This window comes from Otolemur garnettii, unplaced genomic scaffold (genome assembly GCF_000181295.1).
Source record: "Otolemur garnettii isolate 467f Iridium unplaced genomic scaffold, OtoGar3 scaffold00116, whole genome shotgun sequence".
NCBI lineage: Eukaryota > Metazoa > Chordata > Mammalia > Primates > Galagidae > Otolemur > Otolemur garnettii.
The window spans coordinates 4710718-4735557 of record NW_003852511.1 but is presented as its reverse complement, the minus strand read 5'-3'; the positions used below and the strand labels follow the sequence as shown (position 1 = coordinate 4735557).

The window sequence follows — 24840 nt, the reverse complement described above, 5'->3', positions numbered from 1 at the left end:
CTGCCTTGGCCTCCCAGAGTGCTAGGATTACAGGCATGAGCTACTACTGCTCCTGGCCTAACTGTATGTTAACCCTTGATGCTATAATTTTATTTTAGAATCCAAGCTTGGAGTCAAATTATTTGGACTTTTTCCATTTAGGAAGTTTCTCATTGTGTGATGGATGCCTAAGTAGGACTTCCCTCTACATATTTATTACTTTCTCTTTATTTTTTCCTCTTTTGTGTGTGTGTGGTTTTTTGGAGATAGAGTCTTACTTTGTTGCCCTCAGTAGAGTACTGTGTCATCACAGCTCACAGCAACCTCAAACTCTTGGGCTCAAGTGATTCTCTTGCTTCAGCCTCCCAAGTAGCTGGGACTACAGACACCAGCCACAATGGCCGGCTATTTTTAGAGACCAGGTCTCACTTTTGCTCAGGCTGGTATCAAATCTGTGAGCTCAGGCAATTCACCTGCCTCAGCCTCCCAGAGTGCTAGGATTACAGGCATGAGACACCATGCTGGGCCCCTTTTGGGTGTTCTTGATTACACATTTTTTGTGTGTTACTCTTGTAAAAAAAAAAAAAAAAAAAAAAAAAAAAAAAAAAATTACTAGATTTATACTTTGGAAAAGGAGAGCTTTATTTTTCACAAAGGGTAGTAACCTACTGGGCAGCCATTCCAACAGGTCAGGAAGCATAATCTAGGCCAGAAGCCAGGCACATGTTCTTCAGAGAAAGATAAAAGGCGACAGTATTTTATACTAAGCGCTGGTCAAATATACATCTTTAACAAGCTATAGGAGGAGTCATGAATATTTATGAAGGGAAATCATATCCCGTAATTTGTGTTCTTTCTCTCCCATCCCATTACTTTAAGGCGTTTCTAGGTCCTCTTGACTGAGAGGCCAGCAGGCACTCAGTTAGCAGGTGTCTTAGGATTTTATGTTTAGTTTGTACTCTGAAATCTTTTAAACTAAGTTTTACTTAATATTGATCTTCTAAGATATACTGACTAAAATCAGTACTGCAGTAGCTTGGTTAAAATATTTTACAACTGGGCAGCTCCTGTGGCTCAAAGGAGTAGGGCACCGGCTCCATATGCCGGAGGTGGTGGGTTCAAACCCAACCCTGGCCAAGAACTGCAAAAAAACCCCAAAACAAACAAACAAAAAAACTTTATGGCTCAGACATACAGAGAAAAGTGACAAATGGCATTACTTTGTGCCTTTTATAACGAATACTCCAAGGGCCAATTGTGTACTATTGTCATTTAGAGATTTAAAGTCTTTCTTTCTCTTTTATTTTAATAAAATCATGATCATCTATTATCTTCTAGTCAAGGTTAACAGAAACTGGCTTGCTTCTTGACATTTCAGTGACTTCTTTCATCCATTAAAAAAAGGAGGGGGGTGTTCTTAAAATTAGTGGGTGAAAGTTAATGTGTAAATAAGAGCAGGTTCAGTTTAGGTGAAATTGTAAAACAGGTCGCCAGGCTTCCTCTTCAAGTTCAGGCACCACAGTATCTCCAGCACCGAGCACAATACCTAGCACGCTGTGAGTGCCTTTTACATATTTGTTAAATAGTGATGATTTCACTAACTTGTTAGGGACTTGCCCATCACCAGAATATTTGCATTTTAAAAGGCTGCCTGCCAGAGAAAGCGGGCAACCCAGCCTAAAGATATGAACTGCTAAGGGTTAACAACAGACATCAAAGAAGAGGCATTTTAAAGTGGGGAATTTTCCCCAAGAGTCACTCTAAACCACATCAATGGGCAACCATTTACTTTGCTTGCCATTGAGTCAGATGGGAATCTGAGGAACTGAGAGTTACATTTAGTATATAGCCCTGGGACATAATATCCTGAATTATTTCTATTTGACAATTTCTGTGTATAAGAATTATGGGAGGGTGGCGCCTGTGGCGCCGGCCCCATATACAGGAGGTGGCGGGTTCAAACCAGGCCCGGCCAAAAACTGCAAAAAAAAAGTAATAAAATAGAAAATAAATAAAAAGAAAAAAGAAAATTGCGGGAGCTGATTGTACTGCAATCTTGTTAATTTGTGGACTATTTGCTTACAGTTTGCCTTGAAAACTTACAGGACTTGAAAACTACCGAATACAAAACTGTATTTGTGTAGTTCAGGCTCCTTCCCGGTATGACATTCCTATCATCAGCGACTAGTTGAGGAGGGGTGGCCCTTGAAAAGCCAAGCCATCGACGGCCAGTCAGCTACAGGGTAGGCCTGGCAGTCTGTGATGTAGCCGAAGACATCCTTGTATTGAACCAAGAGCTCCCACTTTCTGGAAAGACGGATATAGTAGGGCATATACAGCGCTGCCTGTGCACTATATGCAAATATGTTTGAACAGAACTAACTTGGAAAATACGCCTATGCCCTGAATTAATTCTGCCGTGGATTTGCAAACGTTTTCCATTTCTTGAGAGAAGCCTACGGTAAATTACAATATGGCTTTTTCCAGATCAGGTCCCGGAGGCAGGGTAGGGGTTTCTTGTGGAGAGTATTTTTCCTTCTCCCAGTCCCTTCCTATTATTTCTTCTATTCTTATCCTTTGGACGTACACGACGGGACATGACATTCTGTGTTGAACGTAGGCAGCAGACGCTGCGCAGGTGCTAGCTCCTTTTCAAACGCTGCTTGCGCTCCGCAGGATCCGAAGCGGCCCACCACGCAGAACACAGCGAGAAGGCGCGGTCACCGGGGTAAGCCTCCCCGGCGTGGAGGAAACCCCACGGCCCGAAGCCGCGGCACCATGGGTCGGCCCGTCCTCCTTCTTTCCCCATTGGCTCGGCGGCTTTTACGTCACGCCTGCGACGCCGGCGTTGCTCTCCCAGAAGGGGGCGGGGCTAAGGACTAGCAGGCTGGCCAAATGCGCGTGCGCAGAAGAGAGGATTTGCGTCCGGACTGGAGGGCGGGAGGGGGTGGTGTTCCCGGTTTCCTGGGTTACCTGAGGGGGCGGGGGTGGGGGCTGAGGCTTCTGCTTGGATTCTCCGTGTGAGGCAAGTGCGTAGCGGCGGCAGCGGCCACAGAGCAGGTAAAGGCGGTCGGCGGGGGCCCAGGATGCCGGCAGAGGGCTCAGGGTACCGGACCCTAAGCGTGGCCTGGAGGGAAGGCGCTTTAGGGGTGGTGGCAGTCAGCCCGGGCTGGGGATCACTGCTGTCGGGCTGCGGGCGCGGGGAGATTCGGCCTGACGTGCTGGTCGGGCTTACTCTTCAGCTTCGGGGCTCCGGGATGTCTCCCCGCAGCGCCAGGCCGCCTCTGACACAGCTGAGCAGCCGCGGGCGGGAGCTCGGCCGGGCCCGTCCAGGCCATTTGCAGCGACCGCGCGGCCACCCGGCACTAACTTTATTTCCCGGCGCGCGAGGGGCGAGGTCGAGCAGGCTGGCGAAGATTTACTGCTACCTTTATTGTATTTTTTAATCTCGTGCCCCGGCACTCCCTCATCCCAGCCGGGCCCGGACTGGCAGGTTGACGATGGGAGTTGACAGTTTCCGCGCCACCACCCTGTCAGGGGCTCCTCGCACTCTTGCCCCGCGGTACTCGCCCACCTGTCATCCACTGTGCGCCTTGGTTTGCTGCTTTTTATCCTGCCCGTGACATCCTCTGCCCGGGCGAAAGGCTCTCTCCACGGAATCCCCTGAGACAGCTGCTGTCTCAGGCATCATTGGAGCCTGCTGAGATGCCCCTTTGCTTTTTTGATGGGTTAATTGTATGGGAAATAACCCAGTTAGACACCGGGTTGTTTAGTGGTGGAAGGGAAACAGAGGCTTTAGGAAATGCTTCCTTAGCCCTGATTCTTACCGGGTTAAAAACAAAACATAGCAAAACATCCCCTGTAGGCTCAGTAGACGACACACGCCCAGTGACAGCACTTGATAGTTAATGGGGTTTCTTTTAAGCAGATAGAACATTTTAAGGGAGTTGAATCTTGTGGTGAATACGTTCGTGTTGAATTTGTGCCAGTGTTTCCTTGAAGATCAAATTCAGCTTGCGTATTCCCTAGGGTTTAACAGATTGCTAGGACAAACTGAATAGGACTTTTCTCCTGATGACTCTTGGCTCTTCTGTTCTGTGACTTTAGACACCTAGAAACCTTATGCTAAAAAGATGACTCTAAGCTTTCATGTTATAGATGTAGTTAATTTGAGGGGGTTTTTTTGTTTGTTTTTTGTTTTTGTAGAGACAGAGTCTCATTTTATCGCCCTCGGTAGAATGCCGTGGCGTCACACAGCTCACAGCAACTTCCAACTCCTGGGCTTAGGCGATTCTCTTTGCCTCAGCCTCCCGAGTAGCTGGGACTACAGGGGCCCACCACAATGCCCAGCTATTTTTTTGTTGCAGTTTGGCTGAGGCCAGGTTTGAACCCACCACCCTTGGTATATGGGGGCCAGCACCCTACCTACTGAGCCACAGGCGCAGCCCTGACTATCTGTTTTGAAGAGCTCTGCTAGTAGCCAGCAACTCTTTTTTGATATCTCTTTGCTATCGTCTACATTGTTACTGCAACGATTGGAGAATTTGGAGAAATGAGGACATAAGGAGAAATTGAGTTACTATAATTTAATTTACTTTGAAAATTCTTGTAAACTATAAAATCATATATGTTTTGTAAATATTTACTAAGCACCTACTGTGTGCCAGACACTTTTCTAAACAGGTAAATATACCCTCTTTCATGGAGCTTATATTCTAGTGGGGACCTTAGATAACAAAATATGTGTTATGTCAGATGGTATTCAGGAAAAAGAGAGAAAAAGTAGAGAAGCGAGAGCCCAGGGAACAGGGAGAAGGTTGCAGTTGCCACTGGAGGTAGCCATGGAAGGCTTCCTGGAGAGGATGATATTTGAGCCGAGACCGGAAGGAAGTGAGGAGTAATCCATGTGCCTCTCTGGGGGAAGAGTGTGCAAGAAGAGGGAACACTCTTGCAAAAAGTCTGAGGCATGTTGGAGGACAGCAGAGAGAGGCTGATTGGGCTGTGGTGGAGTGAACAAAGTAAAAGTACTAGAAATAAAGCCAGAGAAGTTAGTGTTGGTGGGAGATTAGATTGTATAAGGCCTTGAGGTTTTCTCTGAGTGAAAAGGAGAAGTCTTCATTAGAATAAAGAAAGGATATAACCTGACTTACCTTTTAAAATGGTCCTTGTGGTGGCTGAATAGAGAAGACTTTGCTGTGGGGGAGGGATTGGGCAGGGGCAGCAGAAGCAGAGATTCCAGTTCAGGGACTGTTGCCACAATCCAGGCCAGAGATAATGTAGCTTGGACAAAAGTAGAATTGGTGGAGGTGCTGAGAGGTCATTGATTTCAGGATAAGTCGAGCATAGAGGTGGAAAGGATGCCAAAGTTTTGTCCTGAGCAAGTAGGAAGATGGGATAGATACATGCTGAGATGAGGTTTATGAGAAGAGTACATTTGATGGAGAGAAGGTTAGGAGTTGTTTAGAAGACAATAAAATTACACATTCACATTTTTAAAGAAAAAAATTATTCGATGATACTTGTTGAAAGAATGGTAAGAGAGACTGTACAGGACCATTGTGATGGGTATAGGGTCCACTGCAACAGGGTACAGTACAGGAGAGAGATTGGGCTCTACTCCAAATATAGCATGGGCAAGTGGAAATTTATAGCCAAGGAGCAGGGTGGGGGTCAGTGGCTGGGAAATGATTAAGAGGAAACATCAGGCCATCTCGGTGGCTCATGCATGTATGGAAGACTGAGGCCGGTGGATCTCTTGAGCTCAAGGGTTCAAGACCACTCTGAGCAAAAAAGCAAGACCCTATCTCTGCTAACACTAGAAAAACTAGCCAGGTGTGGTGGCAGCTGACACCTATAGTTTCAGCTACTCAGGAGGCTGAGGCAAGGGGATCACCTGAGCCCAAGAGTTTGAGGTTGCTGTGAGCTGGGACACCACTGCACTCTACCCAGTGCACCGAGTGAGACTGGAAAAAAAGACAAAAGAGGAAACATCAGGAGTAAAGGGGACTCTGGTTAAATCAACCTAATAGTAATCTTGCCAAAGACAGGGCAGAGAGATCAGATTGGAATCAGCCTTCACCTGGGAGTGGTGGAAGATGAAGAACCTGGTCAAGTTGAGGGTAATCACTTATTCAAGATGGTATGCTAAACAGACTTAGCAGGATTCTTTGCTAAAACGGGATTTTACAAGGAGGTGCACAGATGGGCCTACCAGAGGATTCAGAAACCTAAGTAAAGTTTTGCCAAGCAAAGAATCTTTGTCTAAGTGGAGACTATTAGTAGTAAACTCCAGTGACTTTGTTTTGAAGAATTTTTTTGCATTACCTTTACTATACCGAGGGTTAAAATTTTAAGCCGTAAACTGCCGATTCGTATCTCATGCTTGTTTTCTCTTTAGTTCTTTTGGACTTCCCTGGCATTCTTTTCCCAAATGTAGTTTTGTTTTTGTTTCTGTTTGCTTGTACTCACAGAGTGTGTTTGTTAGTTTCAGTTGTGGTGAAAGCCGTGTAATTCAGGGTTTCAGAGGATCTTTTTATTCTCTTGCTGCATTTAATTTGAACTCCTTCATCTGATTCATCTCTTTCTGGATTATCTTTAGTTGCCTGGTTTAACATCAGGATTTTTAAAGCCAGTCTGGGGCTGGTAAATATGGAGAATGAAGAGGTGAAGAATCTCAGTGAGTAAGGGGAAGGCTGATGCGAGTAAAAAAGTACTAGAGATGGAAAAGTAGGCATATGTGATGGGAGAGTCTTAAATGTGAGATCTGGAGTTGGAGTGGTTTCAGGTGGTGATAGGGCCAAACAAGGACTGATTATGGTGGGTCACCAAGATTAATAGTGCTAATTATTACCATTTTAACATTAATAAAAGCTATTTATTGATAGTGGGTAGTAGTCACAGGTGATCATACTTAGTTTCACAACAATCCTGTGAGGAACATATTAGCATCACCATTTCACAGATGAGGAAAATGGGGCTCAGGGTGCTTGAGTACCTTTCCCCAAGGCACAAGCTAGGAGTCTTTCCAGCTTTGACAGCCTTACGCCTACCTAATAAACCATGCTGGCCTTCTGCAAAGTAGGGGTCATTGAAGAAGAGGAAAGCAAAGAACTTTAAATTTGGTGTGTTGAGACTAATTGTTCTTATGGACAATGAAGTCTTCAGGATATACCAGCTTTGTGTAGAAAGGAAGGTAGTCTTATGGCACAGTTCTCAGTAATGGGGATTACTGACTCAGAAATCAATAGGTGACAATTATAAATATAGCTACAATATAACCTTTAAAGTGTGTAAGATGGGACACTGATTCATAAGTCAGCTTGGGAAACCAGGGTAATACTGACCTGTTTTTCTGGCCTGGTATGTAGTGATTTATTAAGGTGAAGTGAGCTTCCTGTGTGAAGGTAAAAAAATGTAGCGAAGTTTCTTAGCACCAGAGTTAGGGTTCCTACAGGTAGGGAGTAAAAGAACCAGGGAGGAAAGAAAATTTACCTAGTTGTGTGTGAAAAATCAGAAAGGATAGTTGTGGGTAGGTAGGATAATCATGTAAGTCATTGACCAAACTGGTGCCGCTATGTTATGAGTGAAAAGGGTGTCCTGAATAGTTACTCTGGGACAATACACATAACCAGGACTGTCTCGGACAAATCAAGTAACCAGAAGAGTTATCACCTTGGAAAGGGGGTGTGGATGTCGAGAATAAATGAATTGAGCCCTTAAGCTGGAGGGGCATAAATGGAGCTTACTAGCATAAGACCGTTTTCTTTAGCTCCATGGTATTGCTCTGAAATAATCTGGATACATCTTATTATATCAGGATCTGAAGATTGGAAGAAAGTTCTAGGTTAGGTCTACAAGAACATTTGGAATTCATTAACGTATAGGTGGCACACGAAACCTTAGAAGTGGATGAGATTATCAAAGGAGAGTGTAAAGAAAGAGAAGTGAGGAGGAGGAGGAGAGAAGCCAGAGGCTTACCAACATGACTGGCAAAGGAGAATCCAGCAAGGAGTCTGAGAAGGAGTGGTCAGAGGAGTGGGAGGGAAACTAAAAAAAAATTTATATGTGTGTATATGTATTAATATAGAAACATGGGTGTGTATACTAATCATCTCACAAGTTAAAGGAGAAGAGAGCTTTTAAAAAAGGAATGGTCTGGCCAGGCGCAGTGGCTCACGCCTATAATCCTAGCACTGTGGGAGACTGAGGTTGGTGGATTGCCTGAGCTCACAGGTTCAAGACCAGCCTGAGCCAGAGTGAGACCTCATCTTAAAAAAAAAAAAAAAAGCTGGGTGTTATGACGGGCTCCTGTATTCCCAGCTATTTGTGAGGCTGAGGCAAGAGAATTGCTAGAGCCCAAGAGTCTGAGGTTGCTGTGAGCTGTGATGCCATTGGACTCTATCGAGGGTGACAAAGTGAGACTCTGTCTCAAAAAAAAAATGGTCTTATATGTTCCTCATGAAGAGAAATCACGTAAAAGAAGTACTGAACTGTACCCACCGGGATGGATTTTGGCTGTTGGAAGGTTATTACTGATCTTGGGCTGAGTAGTTTTGGTAGAGTAGTGTGAATGCAAGTCAGACGGCCTTGTGCAGAGAGGGGAGATCACCTGAGAAGACCACTGCCAGGACAGGCTGCTCTGGAGTCATCTTGAAAGAGGAGGGTCAAAAGAATTTTTTTTTTCTTTTAAAACATAGGCAATGGGCAGCGCCTGTGGCTCAGTGAGTAGGGCACCGGCCCCATATACTGAGGGTGGCAGGTTCAAACCTGGCCCCAGCCAAACTGCAACAAAAAATAGCCAGGTGTTGTGGCGGGTGCCTGTGGTCCCAGCTACTCGGGAGGCTGAGGCAAGAGAATTGCCCAGGAGTTGGAGGTTGCCGTGAGCTGTGATGCCACGGCACTCTACCAAGAGCAATACAGGGAGACTCTGTCTCTATTAAAAAAAAGTAAAATATAAATAAATAAAATAAAATATGGGCAGTGAAGAAACCAATGGAAACGAGAGTTTAAAAACTAAGAGGGAAGCTGGAAGTTGAACCAGCGCCTTCTCCTAATGTTTAGTCAGTAATTGTCATCAAAGGATGAAAGTAGGAGGAAGATGCATTTTAAATCAAGTAAGACCAATTTCATAATGACTAAAATTTGTCCAAAACTAGAATGGGCAGGAAGTGTTTATTGAAGAGATAGAATTCCTAATTTGAATGAAATACTGGAAAATTCACATCTAGTGTGTGGACTAACTCTAGGATTTTATTTTCTTTTTTCTACCTTTAAGACTTTTTTTGGAATGGAGTAACCATGTCCCACTTCCAAGATTATTGTTGAGATGAGTTTGCTATTTAGGAATTTATTCTTATGCTTATCTATCTCTTTTTAAATCTTAACTGTGTCTGTACATTGGAAATATTTTCTGGTTAAGACCATTTAAGTTTTTTGCTGTAGTGGCATTTGATTCCTAGCTGAATTCAGTCTTTGGTAGTTTCTGCTTAATTAACCTACATGAAACCAAATCTATACGCTCTTTTTTAGTATTGTGAACTTTTAAGAAGAAATAATAGTATATTAATTTTTTTCCTTTCTCTTTTCTCTTTAAAATTGATCTGAGCAAGGCTGGGATGGTGTCTCACGCTTTGTAATCCCAGCACTTCAGGAGACCAAAGAAGGAGGATCACTTGAGGCCAGGAGTTCAAGACCAGCCTAAGCAATAGTGAGACTCCCATCTCTACAGAAAAATAAAAAATTAAGCAGGCGTTGTGGCGGGTGCCCATAATCCCAGCTACTTGGGAGGCTGAGACGGGAGGATCGCTTGAGTCCAGGAGTTTGAGTTTGCATGAGCTATGATGACACCAGTGTACTCCAGTCTGGGCAACAGAGTGAGACCCTGTCTCAAGAAAACCAAAACAAAACAACAATAACAAAAAAATAAAATTGATCTTATCAAAATATGATTTGCTATAATTCTTATTAGTTCTATAATTCCCTTGTTTTAGTTTCTTAGAAGAATATTATGACACTGAGTTTGGATGAGTGTGAAATTATAACGTGGTTAGAATTATTTACTCCTTTATCATAGTAATGTGGCTTTTTTGAAAGGGCAACAAAACCTTTATTAGTTCATAAAATGAAAATTAGTTCATAATATTGCTTTTGGATATTCATTCATTGAAGTACAAAATTCAGTGTATCCTGGCCAATGACACAAGTTTTATAGGTGTAACTTGGAGGATGTCTGCTTATATCCATCAGCTTGCATCAGCCTCGTAACCTACTTTTTATATTTGCTTGTCTAGACTTTGTTGGACCTTGACTGCATCATTAGTTAGAGTTTGTTAAAGATTAAAGGTCTTTGTCATTTTAGGAATTTCTACTTAACGATGTTTCCAAAGATAGTATATAATACTGATAATTCTTTTTGAAAGTTTTTCTTTGTTAACCTTATTTAAAGAGTTTGGAGAATACTTCTAAAGTCACTAGTTCCACATGGGTGAAATATATTTATTTTCTTCACACCTTATTTTTAAAAGACAAAACCTGATTATATGTAAAAAAAAAAAATCCCCTGATTATATTACTTTAGGGAAATTTAAGATGTATAATTTTAATATTAAATTAATTTTGATGCTTATTGCAACTTTTTTATTTTTTTTAATTTCTAATTTTTTTAACATGAGGGTACAATATTTAGGTTACATTGTTCTTACTTCCAGGGTACAGTTCCATTTGTAGAAGAGCCCCTCACCCAGGGGGCGTGTTAGACACCCTCACAATGTGCACGTTAGGTGAGATCCCACCTCACGCCCTCCCTCCTTCTGCCAAATGTCCTCTCCCTGACCCCTCCTTCCCTCTAACCCCAAACTGGACTATATTAATGTTTTATTGTTCTTATGAGCATGTAATTATATATTGATTTCATCTTAGTATGGAGTACATTGGATATTTATCTTTCCATTCTTGCGATACTTTACTAAGAAGAATGTATTTCGACTCCATTCAGGTAAATGTAAAAGATGTAAAGCCTCCAACCTTTTTAACGGCTGCATAATATTCCACAGTCTACATAGACCACAGTTTGTTGATCCATTTATGGGTTGATGGGCACTTAGGTTGCTTCCACGACTTGGCAATTATGAATTGAGCCTCAATAAACATTCTAGTCTTACTGTAGTTTTCAAATATTGTACTGTCATAAAAGTTCACAGCCCACAGAGGAATTTAGAGATCATCTAGTTTTTGTTTTTTAAAATATATATATGTATGAATAATGGAGGTCCTTGCCTAAGCTCCTAAAGAGAATTTGAGGCAAAACAGAAGACTGAGACTCTCTTGACTTTGTATTCTTGGTATTCTGCTACACCACCAACTTCTTGAACATGTTAACGTATTTTAAGATAGTAATACCGTAGCCATGTCTGTGCATTCTAGAAACCTATAGTGTTTGGTTTCCAGTAATCAATTTACTTATGACTTCTTTACACAAGTCTACAATTAGATCACAGTGATAAAAACTAATTGTGATCATACCCGGTGTGATAGGAAAAAAAATTTAGTGCGAGTAGAATTTGAAATGCCTTTGCTCAGAAAGTGTTTAAGTATATATTCCTTTCTTCCCTGCCCTTTCCCTTAACTTTCCATCCCTACAGATGGTTAGAGGATAATAGATTGAGCAACCACATCTCAGTTTGATCTTGTTATCTTTCTTGGTGTGAAGTGTTTTATAACCATGACACACTTTTCTATAATTGACTGCCTCAACTAAGTTTTTTCTTTCTTCAGAAGGAAAGCTGTTTTTTTTGTGTGTCTGCAAGAATTAGGAAAGAGTAAGAGGAAACTAATGCTATCTATACTTGCAAGGTGTCTTTAAAGCTTATAAATATCAGTGTTCAGTATTTCTGACATTTATTTTATAGAACCTTTCACTTTGTACAAAATATATATGAAAAAGTATCGATCACCATAGTGTTGCTGTGTAAATTTATTTGTATTTAATTTCTTTAGGAGAGATGGAAAGTCTATAATTGATTTTAAAGAATTTTTAAAGTATTATTTTCTGAATTATAATCTTTAACATGGTATAAAAAAATTCACAATTTTATTGCTGGAGTTTTTTTTTTTACTATTGAAAATTTTTTATAAGGCTTTTTAGGTATTTCTGTAGCACTTTCCTTAATACTTTAAATGCTTGCTATGAAATAATTAAAGACTTTTAGAAATGTGCCTATTTATTTCTCAGAGTCTTAGCTGTGGGAAGATTTCCTAAAGGTATTTGAATATTAAAATGTTGTCTATCAAAGTTAGTATTAAATAAATTGCTATTTCTTGATTGAACTCTTATTGTTTGTGGTGCTATGTTAGGCACTAATGATTCTTTTTAACAAATAAGACCTGGTTTCTCTTCTTAAGTATAATCTACAGGGTGTCCCATAGGTCACCATACAAATATACATACATAGGGAAAATGAAAAATTGTAGCTAAATGTATCTTTATTTACAAAATGTTTTTGAGAAAATTTTACAGGATATTTTAAGGTATTTCTCTACATGTTGACATATAAATGTAAAAGTATTAAAAATATAAAATGTAATTATTTTGTTAATTTTTCTTATTTATGACATCTTGTAGCTTGAAAAGAAACAATAAAATTCTGTAATAGAGTGTGATGAATGCTAAGATAGAGGCATGTAGGAAAGTAATTGAGAATTAATGTGAATTCCTGTAGCAAGAGCAATATGATAAAAAGTAAAATAATGTTGAGAGAGTCTTTATAACCTTTGAAGGAATTGTGGGGTAGTACATGTTATTATGAGATTTTGTTCTGAGATTTTGAAGGGGTAGTACATGTTATTATGAGACTTTGTTCTGAGATTAGAAGGGCTAAATTGTGGCAGGTGTTATATTCCTAATAATGAGGAGTTTGGATCTTATTCTTGATGAATTGGAGCGTCGTTTGTGATTCCAAGGAACGTGAGTGACGTTTTCAGCAGTTGTAGTATTTGGATTGGATGGAGAACAGACCAGAGGCAGGGTGACCGACCCGGAGATTGTTGGTATTGCAGGTAAGGGAGGAAAGGAGCCTAAGAATGCTGAGGCACGAGTTCAGAGGGGAAGGGAAGGAAAGGACCAGATTCAAGGGGAGGATAGTAGTAGCTTATAGTTATTGATCTTCCTACAGTCTGCCAGGCACTGCGCTATGCATTTTACACAAGTTATTTAATTTTAATATTCACAACTGTGGGCATTCTTACGAACCCAGTTGTATAGATAAAAAACTATCTATAGTTGAAATACCCAAGGTCATAGAGCTAATGAGATGTGAACCAGTAGGCTTTCAAGAGGGAGAATTGATGAGGCCCCAGATGAAGTGCTGTTCTGGTTTCTCACCTGAGTGCTGGGCAGGGGCCATTGACTGAAATAGGAGTGAGGAAGGAAGAGCTGGTTTGTTAGAGGGAAGAGTCCGTGTTTGCTTTGGAAAATAGAAATTTGTATACAGAATACAGAGAGATTAGCTGAATCTGAATCCTGGCCCTGACAGTAGCTCTGTGATCTTGAGCAATTACCTAATCTTATTACCGTGTGTACCTAGAGTACTTAGAGTAGCACTACAGCAGTGATGTAAGCATTCGCTGTAGGTGTGTGTTAGAGCATCATTATCATTATTCTATAAGAATCCAGAGGTCTATTTTGAGGGTGGATGAGGTAGTCAGTATAAAGCTTCCGGCACATTCCTTTTAGCAGGGATTTCCAGCCAGGGAGATGATTTGCCTGGCCGGGCCCTTATATTACTTTTAAAGCCGCCTCACTATCACCACAGTGTCTGAGGAGTTCCATCTTTTTATGGTGCTCAGGGTCAGATGCAGGTTCTTACCTTAGTTACTGGTTGCTCAATTTGTTTGTTTTAGAAAAAATGAACTACTGGTTAAGAGGAAAATGTGACTGCTAGTTACATTTGGTACATTTTTGTGTGACTTCCTTTGGATTTCTGTTAAAATTTTGCCTGGCTCCCTGTGCTTGGCTTTTCTTTATTTCCTGGCCAGCTTTGTCAAATACCTGGAGCCAGAGTAATGTCTCATCCCTGGGCAGCCACAGCTAGACTGGAGTGTCAAGTAAGACTTAGTGGGCTTGGGAGAGAGGGGAGGGAAGCAGGCGGCGTTATTTGTTGGAGAAAAAAAAGAAGTCAGTACAGATTTTAGGCCATCGCTTTCCAACCTCCCCCCAAACCACTGCTCTTACACATGTTTTTAGTTTTCTTTCTTTGAAGAGCCCACGTATTCTACATAAATTGAAAATATTTCCTTAAACGTGTTTTCTACTTTGACTTAGCCTAAATGCATAGTACAGAAAAAAATGCAGGAACAGTATAACCATTTCTTCCATATTCTCTGAGTAAGGATTATTATAGCTCCCATTATTAATACGGACCATCTAGGTCAGAGCCAACTTTACCCAGTGTAGAGCTAAAGGTGTTACTTCTTGTTAAAATGTAAATACTTCCCTCTAGGAGGGGCAGCATTTTTTTTTCCTCCAATCACTTATTTCTTGGTAGAAGTTAACAATTTGGAAACATTTACGTTTGCGGTGCTTGAAAGGGTGAAAACAGCATAGAGCAAAGAGGCAGGGCCACTGCCTGATTGAAGTGGTAGTTAGTGCCAGACCTACTCACTCAGGTGCTCTGTCAGGTAGCATCTGAAATACATAGTTTGGCTGCTGGAAGTCTCTGAAAAATTTCATGCAATATTAGGAAAAACATGGGGTAGGAATCTGTAGATCTGGCTGGTGAGATAATGTTGGGGAAATCTCTTAACTTTCATCTGCCTTAGTGTTCTTATTTATAAAGTTTTAAGGTTATGGTCATTAACCCAAAGGTCATTTAACTTTCTGAGTCTTGATAGTAGAATAGATTTCTCATTTTAATTTTTTTTTTTTTTTAAACAGTCTCACTTTGTCACCCAGGCTGCAGTGCAGTGGCATCGTCATAGTTCACTGCAACGTCCAACTCCTGGGCTCAGTATATCCTCCTGTCTCCGCCTCCTGAATAGCTGGGACTACAGGCATGTGCCACCATGCTTAGCTAAGTTTTTAGTAGAGACAGCGTCTTGGGGTCTTGCACTTGCTCAGGCTGATCTTGAACTTGACCTCTCCCACCTTGACCTCCCTGATTACTAGGATTAGTAGACATACAAGCCACCACCCTTGACCTAAAATAATTTATTAAATAAAAATTCTGTCAGTTTTATTTTATTGGTAGTCAACTTGTTTCTTCAGTGTTAGTTGAAAAAGTTTGTTTTCAGTTATAATTACTTCTTATACTTCAGTTCGTTGCAGTAACTTATAAATGGTGTATCCCAAATGCTCATTTTTAAGATGGTTGTGTAGAATGCAAATTGCCCTACCAGACAGTGTTTTATATGTGTATATGTGCTTCTAAGGATTCATCTTCTCTAGGTCATGTAAACTCTAGTCTATCTAAGTGTGGCATTGTGAGAGGACCCTGGAGAGGAGGCTTGCAGAAGGGCTGCGATTACCTCTTCAAGTTTAACTGGCTTACTGTTTGCTTCACTTATTTCTGGACCCTTACTTCTGAACTCCTTTCTCCACATTACTGGAGCCACTACAAGTGGCTTGGAGATGGAGGAATCTCCTCTCCTTAGCCTGGCAGTCAAAGTATCTGGAGAGAATGTAGCAAAATATATAAATAGCATTCAAGTTGGAACTCTGAATTCATTTTCCAATGGAGGCATGGGTTGTTACTCAGACTCTGTAGTGTCTGTAGTTCAAAGCCTTAACATTTCCTTCCTGAAGCTGTCACAGTGTTCCTGTCTGAGGAGCTGGGGACCATCCTAACTTGTAAGAATGTGTGACATCCTGACTTCTAGCTAGATAGATGCTCTTGAATGCACAATCAGAGCATCAGTTTGTCAAGAAGTGCTTGGCCTCTAACCAACTGCTGTTTCTTTTGACGTTAATTGGTTCAATTCAAGGTGAATATGTCTCCAGATATGATGCATTGTCAGTAATTATGGGATTGTGATTTGTTTTACAGAAGATTTCTGTTTATAAATCATTTGTCTTATGGTAAAGTGGCTTTTATGAATTATTTTGTTCTCTTATTTAGTTTAGAACTTTGTTAAGGTATTAGGTCCTTCCCTTATCTGCATTTTAAATTTTAAGAGGAATTTTATAACACAAGGCCCATTAAATATATTTTGATTTTTCATATTTGGTGACTACCAAATTTTGCTTCCATTTTCTCGAGAGAAGAGGGTATATATTATCCACTATAAAATAGACTATAAAGGTGCTTATATTAATAAACATATGGTGTATAAATAATATTCTAGTGAACTTTCCATCTGAAGTCTTTGATTGGGAATCATTCTCATGATTATTGCTTAACACTTCTAGTATTGGCCAAAAAGCTACATGGTAAAGCTTAGATTAACAGATATTCCCTTGCTTAAATATTGTAAAATTTAATAGAACTGATATACTTTAGCTTATTCTTTAAAGAGAATTCTGTTAGTCTCAGACACGGTCAGTTCCTCCTCCCCCTCTTTTCCACTTTCCAAGTTTCCTACATTTTGGACATACTGCTGCATGTTGTAGTTATAGTAGTTTGTAGAGAGGGATTTTAAACTCTCATTTCCAAGTACACAGACTGCAGTCTAGTGGATTTGAGTAAAGACTCTGGATAGCATTTAGGATAGTATTTAGTGTTAAGAAAACTTCTTTTGCCCATTGTCTAATTTTTAATTAAACTGACAAAAGAAGAGGCTGTATGTCTTCTAAACTTGCTATTTTAGTTTTAGTTAATTAGCTCCAATAATATCACATAACTCTGAGGCAACTGGCATGGGAGTCCAGGGGTCCAACCAGTTCTGTGACCTTGGACCTGTGGGCCTCAGTTATTGCCACCTGTAGAATGTGGATTTAGAGCAGCAGTCCCCAACTTTTTTGGCATCAGGGGCCAGTTTCATGGAAGATGGTTTTCCCACAGTTGGGGGTGGGAAAACAACTCGGGGGGTAGGCATTTTATGGACGAGGAAGCCAAGCATCACACAGCTGTGTGTGACTAGCTAGTAAGGCTCTGATAGGAGGCAGAGCTCAGGTGCTTGTGATAGGGAGAGGCTGTAAACACAGATGAAGCTTTGCTTGACAGCTGCTCCCCTCCTGCTGTGCAGCCAGGTCCATAACAGGCCATTGACTGGAAGCAGAACAGGTCTGGGGCCTGGGAGTTGGGAGCCACAGGTTTAGAGAATATGTCTTCCAAAGTTTCTGCCACTGTGAAAACGTATGGTTCTAAGTTGTTAATGTTCATTCCTTTATTCATGTCATTTATAAAATGGTATGAATGGTCTTATAAATAGTGTTACCTTTTTTGTCTTACTAAGGTTTTTGATTTTTACTGATGTGTTGTAAAGGGTATATGAGATCTTTCAGAAAGTAAATAATGGCAGATTTGGATTCAGTAGAATTTATTGGATACTTATTATTCTATACATTATTTTGTTTAGATCTCACAATAACTGATTTATTGTGATCTTCTCTTTGGCACAAAATAACATTTATGAAAAATATTTTTTCAATAGTAATTTCTTTAGTACTATTGTAAGTAAGAAACTAGGGTAGGGTGGCGCCTGTGGCTCAAAGGAGTAGGTTGCCGGCCCCATATACCAGAGGTGGTGGGTTCAAACCCGGCCCAAAACTGCAAAAAAAAAAAAAAAAAAGAAAAGAAAAGAAACTTAGGTAAGCACATAGTGTTACTTTAAAAGGGAGTTTATCAGGATTTTTGGCATTTGGTGGAAGACTAGGAATTGACTCAGGTTTCTATTTGAAGAGGGAAAATTATGCTTTCTAATGAGGCTATAAGAATAAAGTTTATTTAACCTTTCTATTGCTTTTCCTCTTCTTTTTGTGGAACCAAGGACAAGACAAAAGTAGAAAATGGGAATACTCTTTACTGTTATTTTCAGTGCTTCCCTGGAAACTGCTTTGTAAAGCAGAACACCATCAGTTTCTTGGCAGTGTTCTGAGGAAGAGGTTGCAATGATCTTTGTCTCCAGCAGAGGGCACTCTCTGTTTTAATATGGTCAGCTAGTGCTGAGTATTTAACTGGAACTGTAAAATTTGCCAGCGGTGTTTATTGACATTATACAATCATTACATAATTCATATAATAACTCCGGGGGGGTTAGGCATTTTATGGAAGAGGAAGCCAAACATCACACAGCTCTGTGTGACTAGCTAGTAATTGCTAGATTCCCAGTCTTCTGCCTCTGGGCTCTTTGATTTCATCACCATCATGATGCCCACTGGGTGTATATTCAACTACTCAGAACAGATTCAGAAACTAGCAAAAAATAGAATGAGTAAGCAGGTTAATACGTATTTATTGAACTATTTATTTTAAAAAGAGAAATATTGGTTGAATTAATGAATGCAAGAGAGAGGGAGCTGTGCCACCCTGGACGCCTTTTCCTTCTCCCACTGTGGCCACTGGCTAATTGGTATTTCTAGAGGTGGAAACTCAGCAACCTAGGGACCACGTCTTACCCTGTTGTTAAGCTTGAGATTTTAATTTCAATGGCAAATGAAATCTTTGGTACCACATACTTCCCAGGTGGCAGTGCCATCTTTCTAGTTAACCAAGCTAATATTCAGAGGGTTGTCCTAATACCCACTTTCCCTCACTTTCATTCTTTCACCAAAATTGTGCTCATTTTAACTCCTGGATAGTTAATAAAACTGTACCCTTTTTGCCTTAGGAAAAATGTCTTCTTACCTTTTGCTTGGAGTAGAACACCAATCCCACATTGGTTTTCCTGTGGCTAAATTTTTCTTCCTGAGGTCTGTCTCCCATATTGCCGCTAGAGTAATCTATTTGGTCGAGATTGACCACGCCATTCACATGTTTAAAATAATTCACGGGCTTCCTATCACCTGTGGCAATGGTTCTCCTGTCTAATATTTCATCAGAATCACCTATGAAGTTTAGTAAACATACTGATGTTCTACTATAGGTTTAGTGGATTAGAATCTATGTGTGGTGGTGGCCAGATGAATTCTATAGGTGAGTCTGGTAAGACCCACGAGCCAATGTGCTAATTAGAGGGTGGGTACAGTTAGGGAACAACAGAACTCAGTCTTAGTTTAGTGGGAAGTATCTTCTGGGCTGCTATTTCTGACCCTGGTACACTCCTGAGTTTAACACCTTCACCCCCAGTCAGTTTTCTCTCTCAGCTAGTAACCTTGCTGTTTATTTCACTAAGAAAATAGAAGCTCCTGAAATGAACTTTGTCCTCCCTGTGCCCAATGGACTGATGTTCCTCCATCTGCACTGGTGTGCTCTGGCGTCTTTCTTGTTCCATCAGAGGCACTGTCACTGTCCCCTCCACTTGTAGATTCCATCCTCCTCATTTTGCCTGTTCAATTATTCCTGGAAGTATCTCTTCTCATTTTGATTTTTCGTCTATTTTCCTTTCTCTATTGGAGAAACATACTATATTTCCACTTGTAAGCACTCTGTAATATTATAACATCAATTGTTATTTTTAATTTTTATTTTATTTATTTATTTTTTGAGACAGAGTGTCTCATTGTGTTGCCCTTGGTAGAGTGCCATAGCGTCACAGCTCACAGCAACCTCAAACTCTTGGGCTCAAACTATCCTCTTGCCTCAGCCTCCCGAATAGCTGGACTATAGGTGCCCGCCACAAGGCCTGGCTATTTGTGTTGTTGTTGTTGTCGCAGTTGTCATTGTTGTTTATCTGGCCCAGGCTGGGTTTGAACCCACCACCCTTGGTGTATGTGGCCGGTGCCCCACCCTCTGAGCTACGGGCTCCAATCCGTCAATTGTTATTTATTTTTTTCTTTTTTGCAGTTTTTGGCCAGGGCTGGGTTTGAACCTGCCACCTCCGGTATATGGGGCCAGCGCCCTACTCCGATCAATTGTTATTTTTTAAATGTCGCTTATCTCATATCCACCTCAGGCTACCATCCATTTTCTCTTTTGAGAACTTCTAAACTGCTGGCCTTCATATCCTCACCATTCTTTCCCACTCCACCGTTCTTTGCGAAGGTTGTCGGTAACTTCCCTGTTACTGCATTCAGTGGTCAATCCCAGTCTTCATCTTACTCAACCTCTCCTGAGCAATATTTGATAACCGTTGACCATTCTTTCCTGTTTCACGCTTTCTTCCCTTGGTCTCTGGGCCACACTGCTCTCCGATTTTCCTCTCCCCTCCCTGGCTGTCCCTTCACAGTGTCCTGGGCTGGGTATTCTCCCTCTCCCTGCTGGGTCATGCTGAGGTTCGGTCCTAGGACCTCCTCTCTGCTTCTTTCACGTTCATTCGGAGGTCCCCACTGCTCATTATGGTGGCCACTAGCCACAAGTGTCTTTGTTGCTTTGGCGAGCAGAAATTATAGAACAGTCCCAACATGTCAGACAACTGTTGGACAGCACTGCTCCGGGTTATTCATCCATCTAGTCCCAGGGCTTTAAAGATACATCTACATGCTAATGATATCTGAACTGATTCACCAGTTGCAAGCCCCTCACTGAACCAGCTGCCTACTTAAAACCTTTACTTAGTGTCTAACAGACTGGCCACACTTAGCATAGCTGCATCTGAACTTTGTTCCTCCCTCCCGCCTGCTCTTCTGTCAGTCAGCAGTACGATTCTTCACACAGACTAACAAGCCCTGGTAGTCTTTTCTGTTTGTTTGGTGGGGGGAGGAATGAGAGAAGGAACTTTAGTTCTTAGGGAGAAACAGTTCCAAGGGGACACGTCTGTTTCCTCTTTCCACATCTTCCTTTGGTTCTTGAGAAGTGAGACTGAGTGGCTTTTCTCACTCTTTCCTTGCAATCCTTTTGACTTCTCTTTTTCTCTTGTATTCAGTTTCTAATGCATAAAACACGCATTTATCTCAGTGCCATGGAACATGACTTTGTCAGATACCCACACAGCTCATTGACTTACTTTGTTCAGCGTTTTGCTCAAATACCACCTTCCTTGGCTACCCTGTCTAAAGGAGCTCTCCTGTGGCCGGGTGCGGTGGCTCGCACCTGTAATCCTAGCACTCTGGGAGACCAAGGCGGGTGGATTGTCTGAGCTCAGGAGTTCAAGATGAACCTGAGCCAGAGCAAGACTCTGTCTCTAAAATAAAATAGCCGGGTGTTGTCGCAGGTACCTGTAGTCCCAGCGGCTTGGGAGGCTGAGGCAAGAGAATCTCTTAAACCGAAGAGTTTGAAGTTGCTATGAGCTGTGATGCTATGGCACTCTAACAAGGGTGGCAAAGTGAGACTGTGTCTCAAAAATAAATAAACGATAAAGTAGCATTCCTATCACTCTGTACCTTTCTTCTTCTTTTTTCTCTAATACTTGACATTATGGGTTGGGTTTTTGTCTCTATCCTACTAAAATCCATGGAGGTAGGGATTTTGTTTTTATTCTGCCTCTAGGGTTTAAAATCATAATTTAGTAAATGTTCAGTTTAATTGGCATATTGATGAAATTCTGATAACATAAAACTAGAAGGTATAGCTAATATATTAAATTGGGGGGAATTATGTGTATGTATGTTTTGTTTTTTTTCAGTTTTTGGCTGGGGCTGGGTTTGAACCCACCACCTCCGGCATATGGGGCGGCTCCTGTGGCTGAAAGGAGTAGAATGCCGCCCCATATGTTTCTTTTCTTTTGGCTCTTTATATTTTACATTTTGCCAGTCCCTCTGTGAGAGAAAGTGAAACCTATTATTTTTCTAAGAAGGTCATTTATATGATTATAAGCATTTTTTACTACGTTTTTCATTTATGGCAAGTGTTAAGAATATAAAGATCATAGGAATATTACTGGGGCAAGTTTTATTACAATATTATAACAATTGTTATATTAGAAATTAAAACAATATAATAGTGTTGAATTTAAATTTAGTATTATAGCTATAAAAGGCAAAAAGTAGCAAGATTACAGTCCCTAGACCTAAGGAACTTGTGACCTAGGAGGTAAGATAGTCATAGAGAAGAGTAACGCTAGGGTGCATTTATGTACTTTTGAAACAGAAGCAATATGTGTGTATAAAATACAACTAAGGACATCTTTAATTTATTAAAATGTATCTATATTTCCAGACTTTGTGGGCACTTAGTATAATTTAGGGTGGCAAAAATTAAGGAAAACAAATATGAATAAAGGGGGATGACAGAGTCAAAGAGGGCAGATGCCTGTGCAGTTAGAATTATGATCTTGGATGAAATGAAACCCAGTGGATCTCTAAGCCAGGCTGTTGGAAAGGTAAAGAAACCAGGCCAGTTTAAGAGCATCAGAGAAGCCCCTCAGGTTGGCCTGGCGTGTCCTTCCGGAAGAGAGAGAAACAGACAGATGAGGTCGACTGTCAGCTCACACTTTTAACAGCCACACCAGGTCAGCTGGAATCACTTTCACCACTGCTGGACAGATGGCTTTACATTGTGGTAATCCAAGCTGGAGAGTACTAGTAGTCAGAGCAATTGCTACCATTTTTAGGCTCATAATTTGATAATTTCTCCTTTCATAATTTTAGAATTAAAAAATACATGTATGATTTTGGCTAGTTCAGGAGGTAGCAGGAAGAAGTAAGGAGGGTGTGTGTTAAGACTGTCCCAGGGCTGTTCCATTCAGTTGGGCGGCTGATGGGCTGATAAGACTGGAATCTAGCCTGTGCTTTGATAGCTGTGAACCCTGATGTCCAGCTGTCCCTGCCAGGCAAGAATGTTTTTTCCTAATTCTTACAAAGCCCTTTGCAGTCTAACACAACCCGTCCTGTTTTTTCTGCCTGGGTTTTCTCACATCAATGCCTAAAGTAGTATGTGCCGTAAGAACTGTTTGCCAGGCTGGAAGGAACTCAAGACAGATCTCCAGATTTGAGCATTCTGAAGGCATGAGAACATTCTGATTTTAAAACTCACAATTCAAAATAAACCTTCATGCTTGCCTTTTAGCTATGACAAAGAAACATTTTTCCTGCTTCTTTCTGATAAAAACTATAGAGAAAGAGAAAACGTAACTATAGAGGAACATTGTTGCTATCCCCCAAGTAGAAATTTGCCCCTAAGTATTCTAGAAATAGCCTTCATTATATTGTATACAAAAGATTAATTCATTTAAAAGATTTAATAATAATATGATATTTATTAGTGATCAATAAATCATTGTTTGGTTTTAGGATTTTCAGAGTTCTCATATGTCCTGAAATACCTTTTAGCCTCATGGGAGAGTAATAACTTTACAGTGCCCAGGGACTTTGAATTGAAGACTTTTTTTTCTTAGTAGTATATAAATGATATTCTACAGCCTCCTAGATTCCAGTGCTAGGAAGACTGATACTGTTCTGATGCTCCTTTGAACTTGCAATTTGCCTAGAGGTTGCAAGTTAGGAGTTAGGACAGCACGGGTAGAGACCTGTGATTAGGTGCTTTGTTTGCACAAGCACGTTCCTTTCAAAACTCCCTCTCTCAAGGCTCAATTCTTGAAGGTAGGCATTTTTTTAGTGTGCTCTTGAGACTTTAACAACTTTTCTGGTTGTTGCATACATCACATATGAACACAGGCCACTGATTTTTATGTCAGTATTTTAATGGTTAAAATTATTTGTGGCTTAGTATTGTCATTAATATGTTTGTCTTTTTTTTTTTTTTTGTAGGTGAAGCTTTTCTTCTAAGAATATTTGTTTCATCTAGTTTATAAGCCCAAATTATATAGACTCTAAATGTTACGGAAGTGTTGAAAGACTGGTAAGTATGTACTGTAATAAATATTGGCAGTCAAAATACTTGATTCTGTCTAAGCCTTTAAAACTGCATTGTTATGTGACACTAATCAAACTAGTAAAAACAACTAAACTTTCCCTTGGCAGATGTGGATATCTAGACTGTCATTCATTCATAAATGATGTATCTTACAATAGTTTAAAGGAATGAACATAGCAAGGAGAGGGCAAGGCAGAGTTATAAAAGGAAACACGTAGTATTCTATATAGATAATTTTTTAAATTGTTGAAACCGTACTTATCTGGCTCACACCTGTAATCCTAGTGCTCTGGGAGGCTGAGGTAGACAGATTGTTTGAGCTCAGGAGTTTGAGACCAGCCTGAGCAAGAACGAGACCCCAGCTCTACTAAAAATAGAAAAATTAGCCAGGCACACTCCTGAAGTCCCAGCTGTTAGGGTCATTTGGTCATTGGGAAAGAGTCCTGGGGAGACTAAAGTTAGTCAAGTAGAAGAAGCATTTATTACCATAAAGCTTCAACCCAGGGAAGAGCTGTACCGAGAGGACAGCAGCAGCCTGGATGACGGTGTGGGGGTGAGAGTTTAAGGGTCTAGGAGTAGATAGCAGAGTGGGGCAGCTGCCATGATGATGGAGCGAGCTGTGCCCCAGCCAAGGGGGATGTTCTCAGGGCGCAGCTGGATGTGTGCTCCAGCCAAGCTGGCCCGGGTCTTAGGAAACGATTTCATTGTAGTTGAGTGAGCACTGAAGAATGTTCTCAAGATCCTGTAAGCATCCTTGTTAAGCATAGAGCAATCATCAGACATACTAGTGAAGCGTGTTGGAGCTTTAAACAGCATGCTTGTTAGGCATACAGCAATCATCAGACATACTAGTGAAGCATGTTGGAGCTTTAAACAGCGTCCTTGTTAAGCATAGAGCGATCGTCAGACATACTAGTGAAGCGTGTTGGAGCTTTAAACAGCATGCTTGTTAAGCATAGAGCAATCGTCAGACGTACTAGTGAAGTGTGTTGGAGCTTTAAACAGCATCCTTGTTGAGCATAGAGCAATCGTCAGACATACTAGTGAAATGTGTTGGAGCTTTAAACAGCATCCTTGTTAA

The 24840-nt window shown here is 40.9% G+C and overlaps 1 protein-coding gene across 8 annotated transcripts in view; it reads left to right on the top strand.

Annotated features, from left to right (window-relative positions):
* Positions 1-2988: 2988 nt before the first annotated feature.
* The window catches only part of LYST (lysosomal trafficking regulator), a 196209-nt gene continuing 174357 nt past the window's right edge, over positions 2989-24840 (top strand). For all 8 annotated transcript variants that reach the window (XM_003797445.3, XM_023517645.1, XM_023517644.1 and 5 more), the window contains exons 1-2: positions 2989-3039; positions 23654-23744. The gene's annotated coding sequence lies outside the window, so the exon portion shown is untranslated. The remainder of the gene's footprint in view (positions 3040-23653; positions 23745-24840) is intronic.